We start from the raw sequence: 18033 nt of genomic DNA, 5'->3' as shown, positions 1-18033 counted from the left end.
ATAATTTTCAGTTTTCCTACGTTGTTTAGTGACTGCTTCGTTACCGTTACACCCTATGGGGTTGGTATGGATCTAGGTAAGGTTGAGATGTGACTGACGTAATAGTAGACGAAGAGAACGGATATCACCGTGACAACCGTAGTATTCGGGGTTCCTGGACTGAGAAGAAACATTCGTAGGGTGGGTGTGGCAGTAAGTATGGGACAGCAGTGGAGATATAAAATATAAGTGTGAAATCGCTGAAGGTATACCAACAAAACTTAGTGCATTTTTCACACATTGTTGTTGTTATTGTTGTTGTCGTCTTTAGTTCGAAGACAGATTTCATGCAAGTCTCTACGCTAGTGTATCTTGTGCAAGCTTCTTCATCTCTGAATCACTACTGAAACTTACGTCGAATACAAAAATTGGCCCCCTCTACAATTTTAGCTTCACAAACTTCCTTCCATTACCATTCTTTGAAGTCTCAAGATGTGTCGTATCAATCGATCCCTTCCTTTTAGTCAAATTGTGCCACAAATTCCCTTTTTTGTCGATATCGTTTCACTGCCTGCAGATTAGTCATCCGATCTATCCACATTATCTTCAGCTTTCTACCGTAGCACAACATTTCAATAACTTCCATTCTTCTTTTATGTGTAATGCTTATCGAGTATGTGTCGCTTCCGTAAAAGGCTACTCTTATGATCTACTCTTTCTGAAAAGACATTCTATTACTTAAATTTGTATTCGATGCCAACAGATTCCTCTTTCTCAGCAGTGCTTTTCTTATTACCAGCAGTCTGTCTTTTATATTTCGGGATTTACAAGCTATTTTGCTGTCCAAATATCAATACTAATCCTCCAGCTGCATTTGTTTTGTTTCCAAATCTAATTCCCTGAGCATCACCTGACTAAACTAGAGAACATACCATTATCCTTGTTTCATTTTTAAAATATTTATCTTATAATCTTCTTTCAAGAGAACAAGTGATGTTGCAACCGTCTTGCGATCTCTGACAGATTTACAATGTCATCGCCCAAGTTTAAAGTTTTAATTTCTTCTCTTTAATTACCACTCCAAATTTTCGCTTGGTTCCCTTCAAAGCCTGCTCAATGCACTGATTGAATAACGTTGCGGATAGCCTACAACTGAGTCTGCCTCCCTAGACAGTTACTGTCTCCCTTTCACATCCCTCGGCTCTTAGAACTGCAGTCGGTTCCTGTACGAGTTGTGAATAACCTTTCCGTCCCTGCATTACACCTTCGTTACCTTAGAAACTTTCAAACGGCGTATTTCAGCCAACTTTCCTTACTACCTGCAGATACACTTGAATTGCATCATCGCGCGTTGGTCGTGGTTAGAAACTGGTAACATGTAAGGATGTAGAGGCTTATCTCACTAGAGGTAAGCTAGATACTGCATACAGGAAAATTAAAGAGACCTTTGGAGAAAGGAGAACCACTTGCATGAATATCAAGAGCTTTGATGGAAACCCAGTTCTAAGCTAAGAAGGGAAAGCAGAAAGGCGGAAGGAGTATATAGAGGGCCTATACAAGGGCGATGTACTTGAGGACAATATTATGGAATTATGGAAATGGAAGAGGATGTAGATGAAGATGAAATGGGAGATATGATACTGCGTGAACAGTTTGACAGAGCACTGAAAGACCTGAGTCGAAACAAGGCCCCCGGAGTAGACAACATTCCATTAGAACTACTGACAACCTTGGGAGAGCCAGTCCTGACAAAACTCTACCATCTGGTGAGCAAGATGTATGAGACAGGCGAAATACCCTCAGACTTCAAGAAGAATATAATAATTCCAATCCCAAAGAAAGCAGATGTTGACAGATGTGAAAATTACCGAACTATCACTTTAATAAGTCATAGCTGGAAAATACAAACGCGAATTCTTTACAGACGAATGGAAAAACTGGTAGAAGTTAACCTCGGGGAAGATCAGTTAGGATTCCGTAGAAATGTTGGAACACTTATTTTAGAAGAAAGATTTAGGAAAGACAAACCTACGTTTCTAGCATTTGTAGACTTAGAGAAAGCCTTTGACAATGTCGATTGTGTAACGACAACTGTACATACAATAATTTTTTTCTGTATGAATTTCTCTAAATTAGTGTGAAAAATGGTTGATTTAATTTCTTGCTCTTTTCGTGTCATGTTAAAGAAACAGTGAGCAACTTTTGAAATGAATATTATTATTTATGTTAGATTTCAAATGATGTGATAATCAAAAGAAAGTGTACTTAATGTTAAAACTATTGTAAAATATGGAAATTGTAATTTAAACACTTGGTCCATACGTAGGTAATGCATTAGGATATGTGTAGTAGAAAACCTGTGGTGAATACCCTACCTGTAGGGGAGTGGGAAAAGGTGGAGGCAGGCGAGCGCGGGAAAACGCACACTGGGCGCGGTTCGGCACAACGGGCTCAGTAGTCAGTCGGAGGCGAGCAACAGTAACAGTCGGAGTGGTGAATTGGTCAGAGGAACACGTACTGTACCGAGGCGGCTACCTAGGAAAAGTGGATTCCATTGAGCCTCGGGTACACCGATTCCGACGACTACTTGGCATGGCTATATTCTGAGGCACAAAATTGGAAAGATTACGACGCTAAGAAGATGGAAAGTGCCTATGTAGCGTGAGCCTTAGCCGCGCTTGTATGTGTGCCGTGCTGCCCGCTACCTCGCTGCCCGCCAACCGCCGCACCGACTTGCACAGGTCAAACATTTATTTCATCTTTAGAAGTGTATCTGTGTGGACCAGTGTCGAAACTGTTTCTAACTGCTCAATAATAACGTGACTTTTACCAGAATTGCCTTAGCCATGACTTATCCTGATCACTGACCTAGACAGGGTCCTTACCTTGTATTGTGCAACCCGAGTATCCTGAACTGAAAGTTTATAATTAGTGTAAATGAGAATTATCGGCAGTCAAACTTTTGCTATAAAGAAATTTAAAAGTTCTGTGAATTATTGCAAATGTTGCTAAAAGACAAAAGTATGACTAAACTGAAAGAGAGTTTTTTGAATTGAGTTAGCGATGCTATTTAATTAACTTGAGACAGAACTAATGACAGTTAAATTATTCAGAAGTAAGACAAAAGAGTAGTTATCCATTGATTGATAAATTTGAGTGTTAATTTGCCTTTTAGTACTTAACAGTTTCAGTATAACGACCATAACAGTTTCAGGCCCCCCCCCCCCTCTTCTCTTGTTCATTCTTTCAGACCTTGAAATGTGTTGATCATATTTGACCAGTAAATTAAAGTCCTTTACTGAACCTAAGTGTATTAGTGTTGTTTTCCCAATTTCAATAGTGACATTGTATGTATGTTTTCAAAACTGTGCACTCTAGGAAAATCTATGCCCGATTTCAGTCTGATCAATATACGAAATGCAGTTCGTAATAATCATTGCTGTGTGGTGTTGTGTGAATTTAGCTCGTCCAAATTAGTACAAAAAGAGAAAGCTTTAGTTCAGTGGATTTTTTCGGGTCTAAACTTTGCTATATAACGCATCATTACTACGTGTTAATATGCTTGTACGTGCACCCACTTGTACAAGGAAAAGCTCACTCATTGCCTAAGTAGGCTGGCGACCGAATCATTAATTATAGGTAGCATCTACTGTGTATACTTCTTGTCCATGCGAACGAGCAATTATACTGTACATATGCTTGATGAATCACTGTAGTTATTGACTGATTACAAGTCCGATCTTGCTTCTATTAGGTACACGCGGTCAATTTATGTACTAAAATCCTTAGTTATAAGGTGAAGCCCGTGAACTTATTACAGTACAGGCTTTATACAGCTAACGTACGTCCGATATAGGGCGGTAGCGTTACACGTGGCTTCCCGGTGACAGGACATCCAGTTGTTGTCGATTACAAATTAACGTAAAGATCGAACAGTGGATGTTCAGTGGCACGAATAGCAATAAAAGTTAGTAAAATAAACTGCAGTGGGAGTCAAGTATAATAGTGTGGTATAGTTGGCATTTAATATGGACAGGAACGTAGGCAGGATAGATGCGCCAAGCGAAATGGAGAATGCAGCTGGCAGTAGCAGGAGTTTACGTGGACAGATAACAGATGGCGTTAGCGGAAGACAATTGGCGTACATACAATACCATGAACACGTCAACGAACAGATTGAAATGTCGAGATCGTCTCGAATACAGCAAGGGATAAAACAGGAAGTAGAGGGTGACTTTGTAGATGATAGTGGGTACGTCAACGAATCCACTGACATGTTTGATTCACCACAGATAAAGAAAGAACCGAGAGAAACTTCTGAAGTAGAATCGGAACACATCGATCCTGTAGAACAAAACAGTATAAAAATTTTAAGTATGAACGACTTATTTGAACAATTAACCAAACAAATCGCAGGACAGAGTGAGCAGCTCAAAATACAGAACGAGCAGCTTAAAACACACGTTGACGAGCAACTCAAAACACAGAATGAGCAACTTAAAACACACGTGGATCGAATTAAAGCACAGGTTGAAGGACAGGGAATTAAAACTAGTAAACAAATAGAACAGGTAGAACAAAAAGTGGGTAATTTAAATTCTGTGGTAAATACTCTGAAACTTGAAGTTGATACCATTAACAAGAATATGGATACTATGCAGGGGGAAATTGTTAACATTAACAGTAGGTTTGATGTTGAAATTCTCAACATCCAAGAGAATGTAGAACCTCTGGTTGAATCTAAGGTAGACGAAAAAGTTTTCGGTCTCAAATCTGAGATCGTAAACGAATGTCAACACGGAATTTCACAGTTGAAAAGGGCAGTTTCAGACACTGAAAAAGATTTAGGCGAGAGAGTTACCGAATGTGAACAAAATTCTTCGAAAATTCAAGGCAGAATTTTCGATCTGGAGAGCAAAATTAAAGATAGGCCTGGTGTTGTCTGTAATGGCACACCGATTACGAAGCTGTTAGAAGGCGAGGAACGCTTCGATCCAGCCAAGAAACATAACGGGTGGCATCCGTTATATTTCATTAAAAATTGCGAGAGAGTATTTCCTGGGCACTTGTCTGATCAGGAAAAGATAAATGTTGTAATTAGCGCTTTAGCAGGTGATGCTAAGCGCTGGGGAATTAATTTGGACACCGAACGAATGACGTTCGAAGAATTTAGGCAGAGATTTACGGAAGAATATTGGTCTGAACAAAAGCAGGACCATTTATGGCGGGAGTTCATCATGGCCAAACAGCATGATAACAGGGGCAGGAATTCTTTGAAAGATTTCTGCGAGCATTGGTACCGGAAATTGACGCATTTAAGAGGCAGAAGATCAGATTCTGAAATTATCTGGGAGTTATATAAAAAGCTCCCAGAAGATTCAAAGAGGTATGTAGGAAGCAATCATCGCAGCTTCCAAGCATTTCTCGAAAGAGTCGAAGACGAAGATCATTGGCGCGAAAGTCGTGCTAATTATCAAAACTTTGGTAACCGTAATAACCGAAACAGTGACGAACGAAATGACGGCGATGGATTTCGCGTCAATATGTTACAAAGAGGTAGAGGCAGAGGTAGAGGAAGAGGAAATTATTCCGGTCGCGGTAGAGAGTATACCGCGCAAAATAATAACGACGCGGGAAACTAATTTCCGCGAACGTTGCGGGCCAAACGGAAGCGGACAGTACATACCGGCCCCGATTTGAAAAAAGATACCGGACCGACCGTAATGTAATGAGGCAGGCTAGGGACAGGCACGGAACGCCGCGACGTGTTGTGGCGAAACAAGCGTCAGCTGCGAACCAGAATGAGTCATTTCTGCCGCACAGAACGCTACATGTTAACAGGCGAGTGGAGCATCAGAGGGCAACGGCCCAGCCTAGCAGAACATCTGTTAGGAAAGAAGCCGCTAGAAATACGGCAGCAGTAGATACGAACATAGCCATTAGGGCTAATGAAAATTTTACGAATGATAATTCCGTGGCAAAGGAAACAATAAAGGAAACTGTGAATACACAGAGAGGTGCGGTTAGCAGTGTTTGCAATGAGAGAAAAGGCGAGGATGAATTAGCAGAAGTAACTGATTGGCGTGTGCAGATCGACGATCTGTACAAGGGCCTGAAGCAATGTGAGTGGGAGGATTTTAAGAAGGAGTATGAGGCAAAGAAATTAGTTACTGGAAAAGGAGATAGTAGGGACGTCGATAAGGTGACGTGGCCCGAATTGGAAGAGGAGAGAATAAATAGCACCGCGCAAAGTACGCGTGCCGCCGATAGGACGCAGATTAAGGGTAGGAAGGATTTGGAGGATGAAATCCTCAGCATTGACGAAGAAATAACTTCTGCTAACAGTCCGCCAATAGTACAAGCTGCTACCGAGAGGCACCGTGGAGAAGGGGCAGATGATTACCTGAAAATAATCAAAGTCCACGAGGATTACACCGAATATGAAATCACTGTGGAAGTGAATAAAACTGAGGATGAGGCCGTATTGCCAAAAGAGGAGATTGAGTTAAAATCCAAGCCTGACGACAATACAGAGGAGGAACTTAGTGCCTGTCTCAGAAAAGCTTTTATGTTAGAACCTGAAAGCGATCCGGAATGGTCGGATTCCGACGATAGTTCAGATGATGAAAGATACGCAAATACTGACGAAAATGAATGCACTAACTTTACCTATTGTTCAAAAGTAGCGTACTTAAATGAATCTGATGCTGAGGAAGATAGTAGTGATGACTTTAGTGAAGATGAATTTTTAGGTGTAGACGAAAGTAAATATACTTTTACTGAAAGAGGATATGAGAAGATCAGTGAAAATAAAGGGGATGTAGTTAATGTCGATATTGTACCTAACGATGACAACGTATCAAAACAAAATCCAGACGTTGAAACAGAACAAAGAAAGAAAGAACCACCAGACGACTCAGGGTTTATTTCGCAAAGAGTTCAGGTAATTAATAACTTTGAATTTCCGGAACCCAAGAAACCGCCAGATATATGTGAAATGAATGTTAAAAGCATATCTTGGGACGATGTTATTGTCGACCCGGATTTGCTCAAGGAAGACCACGGTAATGACAAACATTCGATGGTTAAACAAACTATAATACCAGTTGAAATTTATAACGTGAAATTGCAAGTACTTCTTGATACTGGGTCTCAGATAAGTGCAATTTCTCAGTCATTTTTCGAACACATTTGTGATAAGCCTGGGCTAGTAATTATGTCAGTGACAGGTGTAAAAATTGTTGGTGCAACTGGTAAGGCTAGTAAGCCGGTAAAGAACCAGATTTTGGTTGAATTTAGTATAAAAGGACAAAAATTTGAACACGATTTTTTGGTTGTGCCAGACTTGAGTGCTGAAATGATTTTGGGGATAGATTGGTTGGATAAAGAAAAGGTTATTATTGATTGTAGCCAGGGAGTGATCAAAATTAATAGTATATTTGGCAATTTGGAATTAAATTTTGAGGAAAGTGGGAAAGTGTTTGATTCAGAAATCGGTTCTTTGTTGTTGGAGATCGACCAAGGGAATGATGGGTTGACAAACAAGTACGAGGTGTACCATGTCCAGAGATTATTAAATGAGAGTGACAAGCAGGGGCATGAATTTATGGGAATGGTGGAAAATTTAGAGGGAATATCTCCCGAACAGAAAGCAGAATTGCTTGAAATTTTAGATAGTAACAGCCCCGTATTTTCGGACAAACCCGGCCTAGTTAAGAACTTTGAATACCAGATTGAGACAATAGAGCATAAACCTTTCTTCGTAAGACCGTTTTCGATACCCATATCAAAGAGGCAGGCTGTTCAAGTGGAAATAGATAAAATGATAGAGTGGGGGGTAATCGAACGAAGTAGCAGCGAGTATAATAGTCCCCTTATCATAGTGAACAAAAGGGATGGGGGAGTGAGAGTAGTTATCGACGCCAGGACCTTGAACAAAATTGTAAAGAAGGAAATAGACAGACCTGAAAATCTGGACGAAATGCTCCAAAAATTTTATAACGTGAAGTATTTAACCAGTCTGGATATGACAGCCGGATACTGGCAAATCCCATTAAGTAAAGAATCCCGTAAATATACCGCTTTTCTATTCGCCGGGAAATGCTATCAGTATAAAGTAGTGCCATTTGGGCTTAGCACATCTGTGGCAGTATTTATTAGGGCACTGGACTTTGTGTTAGGGAGAGAACTGAGTTCCCGGCTAACCATTTATGTAGACGATTTACTGATTGCTACAGAAACATGGCAAGAGCATTGCGAGTTATTGCGGAAAGTTTTTGTTGCTCTACAAGCAGGGGGCATGACGCTTAAGTGGAAGAAATGTGAATTTGTGAAATCGGAAATAAAGTTTCTGGGGCACATTATTACTACAAACGGCATTGGCAAGGATCCGGAAAAGTTAAGTGCAATATCAGGATGCCAAGCTCCTAGAAATAGAAAACAGTTGAAAGCCTTTTTAGGTTTATGTTGGTTCTATAGAAAGTTCGTCAAGGGGCAAGTTTTTAATAGTCCTCATTTGAATAATCTACTCAAGAAAAATAGTGCTTTTGTGTGGACTGAAGGGTGTATGAGGGATTTCGAAAAATTAAAAAACGAACTTTTGAATGACAATATTTTGCATCACCCCATACTATCAGAACCTTTCCATATGAGTACTGACAGCAGTGCTTATGGAATTGGTATAGAAGTTTTCCAAGAAATCTGTGAAGGTAAAGAAATCGAACACAGGACTATCGCGTTTGCAAGTAGAACTCTAACAAAATACGAGAGAAACTACACTATTTCGGAAAAGGAAGCTTTAGCCATTATATGGGGGCTAAAGAAATTTAGAAATTATCTGTGGGGTCATAAGCTCATCATACATACTGACCACAAAGCTTTAACTTTTCTTAAAGATTGCCGTTTACTTAATGGCAGGCTAACTCATTGGGCTTTATACCTACAACAATTTGATTACGATATTTGCTATGTTAAAGGTACTGAGAATTATGTGGCAGATGCCTTATCTCGATTGCCTAATGGTATGAGTGAAGTGCCAAATGAAAATAGTGAAGAGGGTACTTTTCAGATAAGGTATATAAAAGAGGTTTCAGGAAAGAGAAAAATTGAGCAGATATGTAAAAATATGAGATACCATCAGAATGAGGATTCGACCTGGAAATCAGTGAAGGTAAATTTTGACAGTGTGCAGTATCCTCAAATTAAGAAGTATTACAAAATCTTTAAAGGCATTTTATATAGGAGGAAAGATTTAGCCACTGAGGAATGGAGAGTATGTTGGCCACACCAGTTTGATACCGAGGTCATAGACTACTTTCATTTAGCATTGGGGCATAGTGGGCCAAAGAAGTGTTTGGATAAATTGAATAATGTAGTAGTGATTGTTGGTAGTGTTAGTAAGAAGGTAAAGGAACGAATTAAGTCGTGCGATGTCTGTCAAAAGGCCAAAGTGCCGAATAAAACTAATAGAGGTCCAATGCAAAGCACATTACCTGAAAACACCCTAGAATTGCTATCGGTAGATTTATATGGTCCCCTCCCAAAGACTTCGGGAAATTGTGCATATATTTTGGTGATTTTGGAAGTATTTTCAAAATTTGTGAAGTTATACCCCTTGAAAAAAGCGACAGCAAAAGCTGTATTTAGTAGGATGGTCGAATACTTCAGGACCATCGGGAAACCCAAAGCAGTACTATCTGACAATGGACCCCAGTTCATATCCAAAATTTGGAAGGAAGGAATGGAGAAAGTTGGGGTGGAGGTTAAATATATCTCAGCCTACCATCCTGCAAGCAACCCAGTTGAAAGGTACATGCGAGAAATCGGGAGATTGTGTAGAACATACTGCAGTCACAATCATAGAGCCTGGGGCAGATTTATATCGGATTTTGAGAATGTCATGAACACATTACATCATGAAACTACAGGATTTCCACCGGAAGAAATTTTGTTAGGCAGAAGTAGTAAAAGTTTAATTGAAGAAAAACTAGAGTTTCCACCTTGTACAAGTTTGGGATTGGATCAAAAGAAAGAATTGGTGATAAAAAGGGCAAAGCAAAAAGCTGAATATAGATCTAAAAGACACAATAAAAATTTAAAAGTTTCAAAATTTAAAATTGGAGATTATGTTCTTTTAAAAACCCACGAAAAGTCTAGTGAACTAAACCATGAAATTTCAAAATTTAAATATATTTATAATGTACCATATATAATACAGAATATTCCACACGACAATGCTTACTACCTGATCTACCCAAAATCCAAAAGACCTTTAGGTGTAAGAAATATTGTGGACCTGAAACTGTATGTTCCTAGAAATGAGTGATATAAGGATAATCAGAAAGCGACTTGCAGTAAATGTGCTGTATCTTATGCTGAACCCAAGTTATTCTAAATGTAACTGATCTTTGTAAATGTCTGTATACCCTTGAAAGTGTGCTAATGTAGTTATGTGAGTTTCAGATTACCAATTGTACTGTAACTGTAAAAATGTATGGAGAAAGGGACTGAAAAGAAAGGATAAATGCTATCAGCCAGATAAAAGATGGGACTGTCAAAAATGAAAATGGGCAGTGTATGAACCATAATATGAAGGACTGCCAAATACCAATGAGGGCAGATAAATAGTCGATGGAAAATTATAAATGTGATTCAGGAGATGTGACAATATGAAGTGAAAAGGACTGCCCAAATCTGCTTGATAGGCAGCAAATATGTGTAGTTAATTTTCTGAATATATGTGTGTGTGTTTTGTTTAGTAAGTAAGGAATTGAACTGCTATTCAAAGCAAGCAGCGACAAATTATCTTATAGTGTGTACAAAATATGCTATTGTTTTTATAGTTAAATGTTTGTATTCCAGAGTTTTAAAGTATTTCTTTGGAAAAAAAAGATTAAATTGCTATTTTAGTAATGTTATGATGGGAAGTTGGACTGTGCAAAAGGCACTGGAGTAAATAACAAATAATTATTATTGATGTGTTAAAAGAGTGTAAACCTATATACAGTGAGTAGAAGGACATATGTAGTGTAAACCTTTTGGACAGTTAAGTAAAGATTCAGAACCACTGTATAATTGTAAGATTTAGTGTTCCCATAAAATTTGGACTTAAGAAAATTTTCTGGAAACAGGGGCATGTGTAACGACAACTGTACATACAATAATTTTTTTCTGTATGAATTTCTCTAAATTAGTGTGAAAATGGTTGATTTAATTTCTTGCTCTTTTCGTGTCATGTTAAAGAAACAGTGAGCAACTTTTGAAATGAATATTATTATTTATGTAAGATTTCAAATGATGTGATAATCAAAAGAAAGTGTACTTAATGTTAAAACTATTGTAAAATATGGAAATTGTAATTTAAACACTTGGTCCATACGTAGGTAATGCATTAGGATATGTGTAGTAGAAAACCTGTGGTGAATACCCTACCTGTAGGGGAGCGGGAAAAGGTGGAGGCAGGCGAGCGCGGGAAAACGCACACTGGGCGCGGTTCGGCACAACGGGCTCAGTAGTCAGTCGGAGGCGAGCAACAGTAACAGTCGGAGTGGTGAATTGGTCAGAGGAACACGTACTGTACCGAGGCGGCTACCTAGGAAAAGTGGATTCCATTGAGCCTCGGGTACACCGATTCCGACGACTACTTGGCATGGCTATATTCTGAGGCACAAAATTGGAAAGATTACGACGCTAAGAAGATGGAAAGTGCCTATGTAGCGTGAGCCTTAGCCGCGCTTGTATGTGTGCCGTGCTGCCCGCTACCTCGCTGCCCGCCAACCGCCGCACCGACTTGCACAGGTCAAACATTTATTTCATCTTTAGAAGTGTATCTGTGTGGACCAGTGTCGAAACTGTTTCTAACTGCTCAATAATAACGTGACTTTTACCAGAATTGCCTTAGCCATGACTTATCCTGATCACTGACCTAGACAGGGTCCTTACCTTGTATTGTGCAACCCGAGTATCCTGAACTGAAAGTTTATAATTAGTGTAAATGAGAATTATCGGCAGTCAAACTTTTGCTATAAAGAAATTTAAAAGTTCTGTGAATTATTGCAAATGTTGCTAAAAGACAAAAGTATGACTAAACTGAAAGAGAGTTTTTTGAATTGAGTTAGCGATGCTATTTAATTAACTTGAGACAGAACTAATGACAGTTAAATTATTCAGAAGTAAGACAAAAGAGTAGTTATCCATTGATTGATAAATTTGAGTGTTAATTTGCCTTTTAGTACTTAACAGTTTCAGTATAACGACCATAACAGTTTCAGGCCCCCCCCCCCCCCCTCTTCTCTTGTTCATTCTTTCAGACCTTGAAATGTGTTGATCATATTTGACCAGTAAATTAAAGTCCTTTACTGAACCTAAGTGTATTAGTGTTGTTTTCCCAATTTCAATAGTGACATTGTATGTATGTTTTCAAAACTGTGCACTCTAGGAAAATCTATGCCCGATTTCAGTCTGATCAATATACGAAATGCAGTTCGTAATAATCATTGCTGTGTGGTGTTGTGTGAATTTAGCTCGTCCAAATTAGTACAAAAAGAGAAAGCTTTAGTTCAGTGGATTTTTTCGGGTCTAAACTTTGCTATATAACGCATCATTACTACGTGTTAATATGCTTGTACGTGCACCCACTTGTACAAGGAAAAGCTCACTCATTGCCTAAGTAGGCTGGCGACCGAATCATTAATTATAGGTAGCATCTACTGTGTATACTTCTTGTCCATGCGAACGAGCAATTATACTGTACATATGCTTGATGAATCACTGTAGTTATTGACTGATTACAAGTCCGATCTTGCTTCTATTAGGTACACGCGGTCAATTTATGTACTAAAATCCTTAGTTATAAGGTGAAGCCCGTGAACTTATTACAGTACAGGCTTTATACAGCTAACGTACGTCCGATATAGGGCGGTAGCGTTACAATTGGAATACTCTCTTTCAAATTCTGAAGGTGGCAGGGGTAAAATACAGGGAGCGAAAGGCTATTTAAAATTTGTACACAAAGCAGATGGCAGTTATAAGAGTCGAGGGGTATGAAAGGGAAGCAGTGGTTGAGAAGGGAGTGAGACAGGATTGTAGGCTATCCCCGATGTTATTCATTCTGTATATTGAGCAAGCAATGAAGGAAACAAAAGAAAAGTTAGGAGTAGCTATTAAAATCCGTGGAGAAGAAATAAAAACTTTAAGATTCGCCGATGACATTGTAATTCTGTCAGAGACAGCAAAAGACTTGGAAGAGCAACTGAACGGAATGGACAGTGTCTTGAAAGGAGGGTATAAGAAGAACATCAACAAAAGCAAAACGAGGATAATGGAATGTAGCTGAATTAAATCGGGTGATGCTGCCGGAATTAGATTAGGAAATGAGACACTTAAAGTAGTAAAGGAGTTTTGCTATTTGGGGAGCAAAATAACTGATGATGGTCGAAGTAGAGAGGATAGAAAATGTAGAATGGCAATGGCAAGGGAAGCGTTTCTGAAGAAGAAAAATTTGTTAACATCGAGTATAGATTTAAATGTCAGGAAGTCGTTTCTGAAAGTATTTGTATGGAGTGTAGCCATGTATGAAAGTGAAACATGGACGATCAAAAGTTTAGTGAAGAAGAGAATAGAAGTTTTAGAAATGTGGTGCTACAGAAGAATGCTGAAGATTAGATGGGTAGATCACATAACTAATGAGGAGGAATTGAATAGAATTGGGGAGAAGAGGAGCTTGTGGCAGAACTTGACTAGATGAAGGGATCGGTTGGCAGGACATGTTGTGAGACATCGAGGGATCACCAATTTAGTATTGGAGGGCAGCGTGGAGAGTAAAAATCGTACAGGGAGACCAAGAGATGAATACACTGAACAGATTCAGAAGGATGTAGGCTGCAGTAGGTACTGGGAGATGAAGAAGCTTGCACAGGAAGAGTAGCATGGAGAGCTGCATCAAACCAGTCTCAGGACTGAAGACCACAACAACAACATGCGGAACAGTGAAAAATCACATCGAAAGGCCTGCGGGATTGTCGTCTGACAATGATGTTTCACCGCTGTTGGCGGTATAGGTGTGGGGATAGGATCACTAAAATGTACGCTGACGGATAATCAGAAGCGGAGTTCACAATTAGTTCGGCCGATGCACTGTCGGCGCTTCGCATTGGCCGGCTGCCCCGAGCAATCCAGTGTCTGGAGAACGGAGGTGGTCGGGTGGATGCTGGGAGCTCCCGGGCTGTGTGGAGCGCGCCGGGAGATCAAGTGGATCAATAAGGAAAGGGCCGGGACGCGGCGCGGCCGAGGGCCGCGTGCGAAAGAATACAAATGGCGCTCCGGCAGCAGTGCCGGCTGCTCCCCTGGGCTCTGGGGGGGAGGGGGGGGGGGAGTGGTGCAGGCCGGCCTTCCCTTCCGTCCCCGTGGAGGGCGCGAGCGCTCCCAGGGAAAACTCCTCGCAGGCAGCGGCGGGCTGGCTGTGGAAACGGCGCGCGTCGCCCCCTCGCTGTACGTTCTGCAGAAACTCGTGCCCGGCCAGCCTTCCAGTGTCCCCTGCGGAGCCCGGAGAAGCCAGAAGGGAGACCGGTGAGAGCAAAGAAGGCACGGAACGACAGCTGAAGATCAAAGAAACGAGGAGGGACCACACGAGACGCCTGAACACTAGGCTGTGTCCTACGTGAACGGCACAAGCGAGCGGCTTCTGAATATATATATTTTTTTATTTATTGCCAAATTATAGACCTGTTACCTGATGTTTAAAACAGGTCGTACATCTTACAATTTTCGTTTTTCATCTTTTTACAAAGAATGATACTTTTCAAAATAACAATAATTTAAGGTTGAAATATAAATAAAATTTTGTTGCTTTTAGGAAGAACATAAAAAGGAGACAGGATAGAGGAGAGATTTGTTAGTACCATCACCGAATGTGACTGATGGTGAATACCTCGGAATGGTTTCTTCGAGCCGTTGACCGCCATTCACACGCGCGCGCGCGCACGCACACACACACACACACACACACACACACACACACACACACACACTGTTGTGTACATAGTTCCGCGTAGTCAGCGTGTACACAACTTTCCCACTAGAGTGCGCCCCGCTAAGCACAACAGCGCAGGCGCAGCACTCGTCCGTCTCCACACTACGAGATGGCACTGCCTTAGACACGGACCAAATTCTGGTTCCGCCGATTCGCATATTAATATGTAACGCAGCCAATGAGATTGCTGTTAACGTAGAACCTTTTCTCCTCGTGGATCACACGCAGTGATACATGAATGCGCGAGGTATTATAACGAGTGTACAGACCTCTGATGACTCAGTCTGCATTTGTCTGCACCAGTCCATACGAGTCTGCATTACTCTGTACCGGTCTATAGTCAAGTTTCAGTCTGCGCCTAATAAGATTACCATATTCCTGTACATAGCCATGAAGATAAATATATAGACACTTTGTCAAGTATCAGAGATATGTGAGAATAAGATTAACGTACCAAGACCAAAGGAACTTCAGATTGTCAATTGTAAATAGCATCCAGAGTCAAGTTACGTAATGTTTATGCTTGTAATTATTTTAATAAATGTATGTGAAAATTAATCAACTTCTGTTTAAAGTTGGTCACCGTCAATCTGCTACTCTAAGCGTGCAAGTGGCATTTCTATCGTCTGACCTAACGGCAGAAGATAAATACGCCACGATAAGACCACGAGACATATTGCTGACACTCACCTACTTCGTTAGAGTGACAAGTCAAATAATCTGATGGTGTGTGTACCGAAGCTCTTACAGTACACACACCATACACACCACACACACACACACACACACACAAATGGTTATTAGTAGAGAAATAATGTTGCTTATCCTATTTATTACTAATCCTATGTATTAACTACTGTAGGTGCCCATCCATTTACAGCATTTGGTGTTTCCTTGGCTAGAACGCCAGCACTTTTGCTTATTTACTGTCACATCTCAGCTTCCTCCTCCTGTTCATCCTCATTGTCACTATTTTCGCTGTCACTGTGGGTATCGCTGTCCACCCTCTGGAGATTCTTGTGCCGGCCCGAGTGGGCACGCGGTTCTAGGCGCTACAGTCTGGAACCGAGTGACCGCTACGGTCGCAGGTTCGAATCCTGCCTCGGGCATGGATGTTTGTGATGACCTTAGGTTAGTTAGGTTTAATTAGTTCTAAGTTCTAGGCGACTGATGACCTCAGAAGTTAAGTCGCATAGTGCTCAGAGCCATTTGAACCTTTTTTTTTTTTTTTTTTTTTTTTTGAGATTCTTGTTACGCTGCACATAGGCATGTGTGTAATGTCGTGTCCACATGTACTCTTCATGTGTTGTTTTTGAAATACTGTTTGTCAGTGCGTTTAATTGTGCCCATTGTTCTTCGTCTCTTATTGATGTGTATATAATGTCTGTATCTGTGTAGTCTAAGTGTAATGTATGTCTATTGTTCGCGTATTGCCCGCAGAAAAAGACTGTGTTCTGGATACACGACACTCCAGCGACTAGCAGCAGCATCGGCCCAAAGGCTTGGGTGTCCTGCGTGCGAGCGACCATGTCGCGCTACAAGATCGCTGCTTAGAGCCAACCGGCTGTTTCTGTAAAACGGCGTCCGTAACCTTTAGAATGCTGTAGCTGTAGAGTAAGGCTTCAGAATTAGGTTTAGTTAAGAAAATAAAGCGAAAAGGAATACTGTGCATGAAATTTACGAAGGGTGGAATCTCCATGGAGAATTTCATAAAATCAACTACTAAAATCACCGGACCATTTCTTCGAATACACGTGAATGGGCAGAGGAGCATTTGACTATCTCATCAATAAATTAAATACGAATGTTTTTTAACATTATCAAGAACTTTTAACAGCCAATAAATGCGGAGGAATGACTACTACATGACTAACGGTGCTAAATACAGACGATGCGTGTAGTCAGCACCTAGCTGTGGTGTAGGGGTAGCGTTCACAGTTCGTGGCCGCGTGGGATTAGCCAAGCGGTCTACGGCGCTGCAGTCATGGACTGTGCGGCTGGTCCCGGCGGAGGTTCGAGTCCTCCCTCGGGCATGGGTGTGTGTGTGTGTTTGTCCTTAGGATAATTTAAGTTAAGTAATGTGTATGCTTAGGGACTGATGAACTTAGCAGTTAAGTCCCATAAGATTTCACACACATTTGAACTCAACACAGTTCGTGACTGAGTACAAGGAAAATGTCCTGGGTCCTATTCCGGGTGGTTATTGTATTTTTACTCACTCAGTTACAATTCTGTATACTAAATTTTATGTATACTGTATACATTGCATCACTAAGTATATTTTAAGGTCTTTCCAAAGAACTTGATCTTCACACCTATCCCAGTATATCATACACATTTAATTCCTAATAAATTACAATGAAGCATGAAATTTTACAAATATTTCATGTTGTGAACGTAATTCATCAGCAGTCTATGTTAAGGCCAACCGTTTCCATTACTCTAAATCGTCAGTAAAAGTAAAGCTTACAAAATTTTTGAAAAGAAAGTCAAACGTTTTGTGTAATGATTTTTCTTTGTAAGTGTATGAAATAAAAAATATTATGGAAACGTTTGGGGCACCTCATTGTCTGTCCATGATTTCGAGCATCAGTCAAAGGCATGTAGAACGTTTCTCTCATCTACTTATTTCTTTTACACAAAATAATTTCATAAAATACTTGACTGATTTCATTCATTTTTTAATTTCAAATGTTATTGAGAAAGTATGATCTTACTGACTCCTCGTTTGCCTCCCTACTGTACTTGATTCGAAGAAAGCCTTTTTGACATTTAAATACCACACCAATGTATCTTTTTATGTGCAAAATAGCTAGGTCTTGAACAGATGAAATTTTTGACACTTCATTTACATAGCTTGGCAGCAGCTTTTCGTGAAATATTTTAATTTTTCCTCAACTTATTAATTACGTTTTCGTTAATTACCCTGATTACTTTCAAGCAGTTAAATATTTTCATGCCAAACTAGATCTCATGCTGCTCACTTTGATACCCAATTTACCTGTTTCTCTCCCTTTGTTTGGCTA

This window comes from Schistocerca nitens, chromosome 8 (assembly GCF_023898315.1).
Source record: "Schistocerca nitens isolate TAMUIC-IGC-003100 chromosome 8, iqSchNite1.1, whole genome shotgun sequence".
Taxonomy (NCBI): domain Eukaryota; kingdom Metazoa; phylum Arthropoda; class Insecta; order Orthoptera; family Acrididae; genus Schistocerca; species Schistocerca nitens.
Note: the sequence above shows the minus strand (reverse complement) of the source record.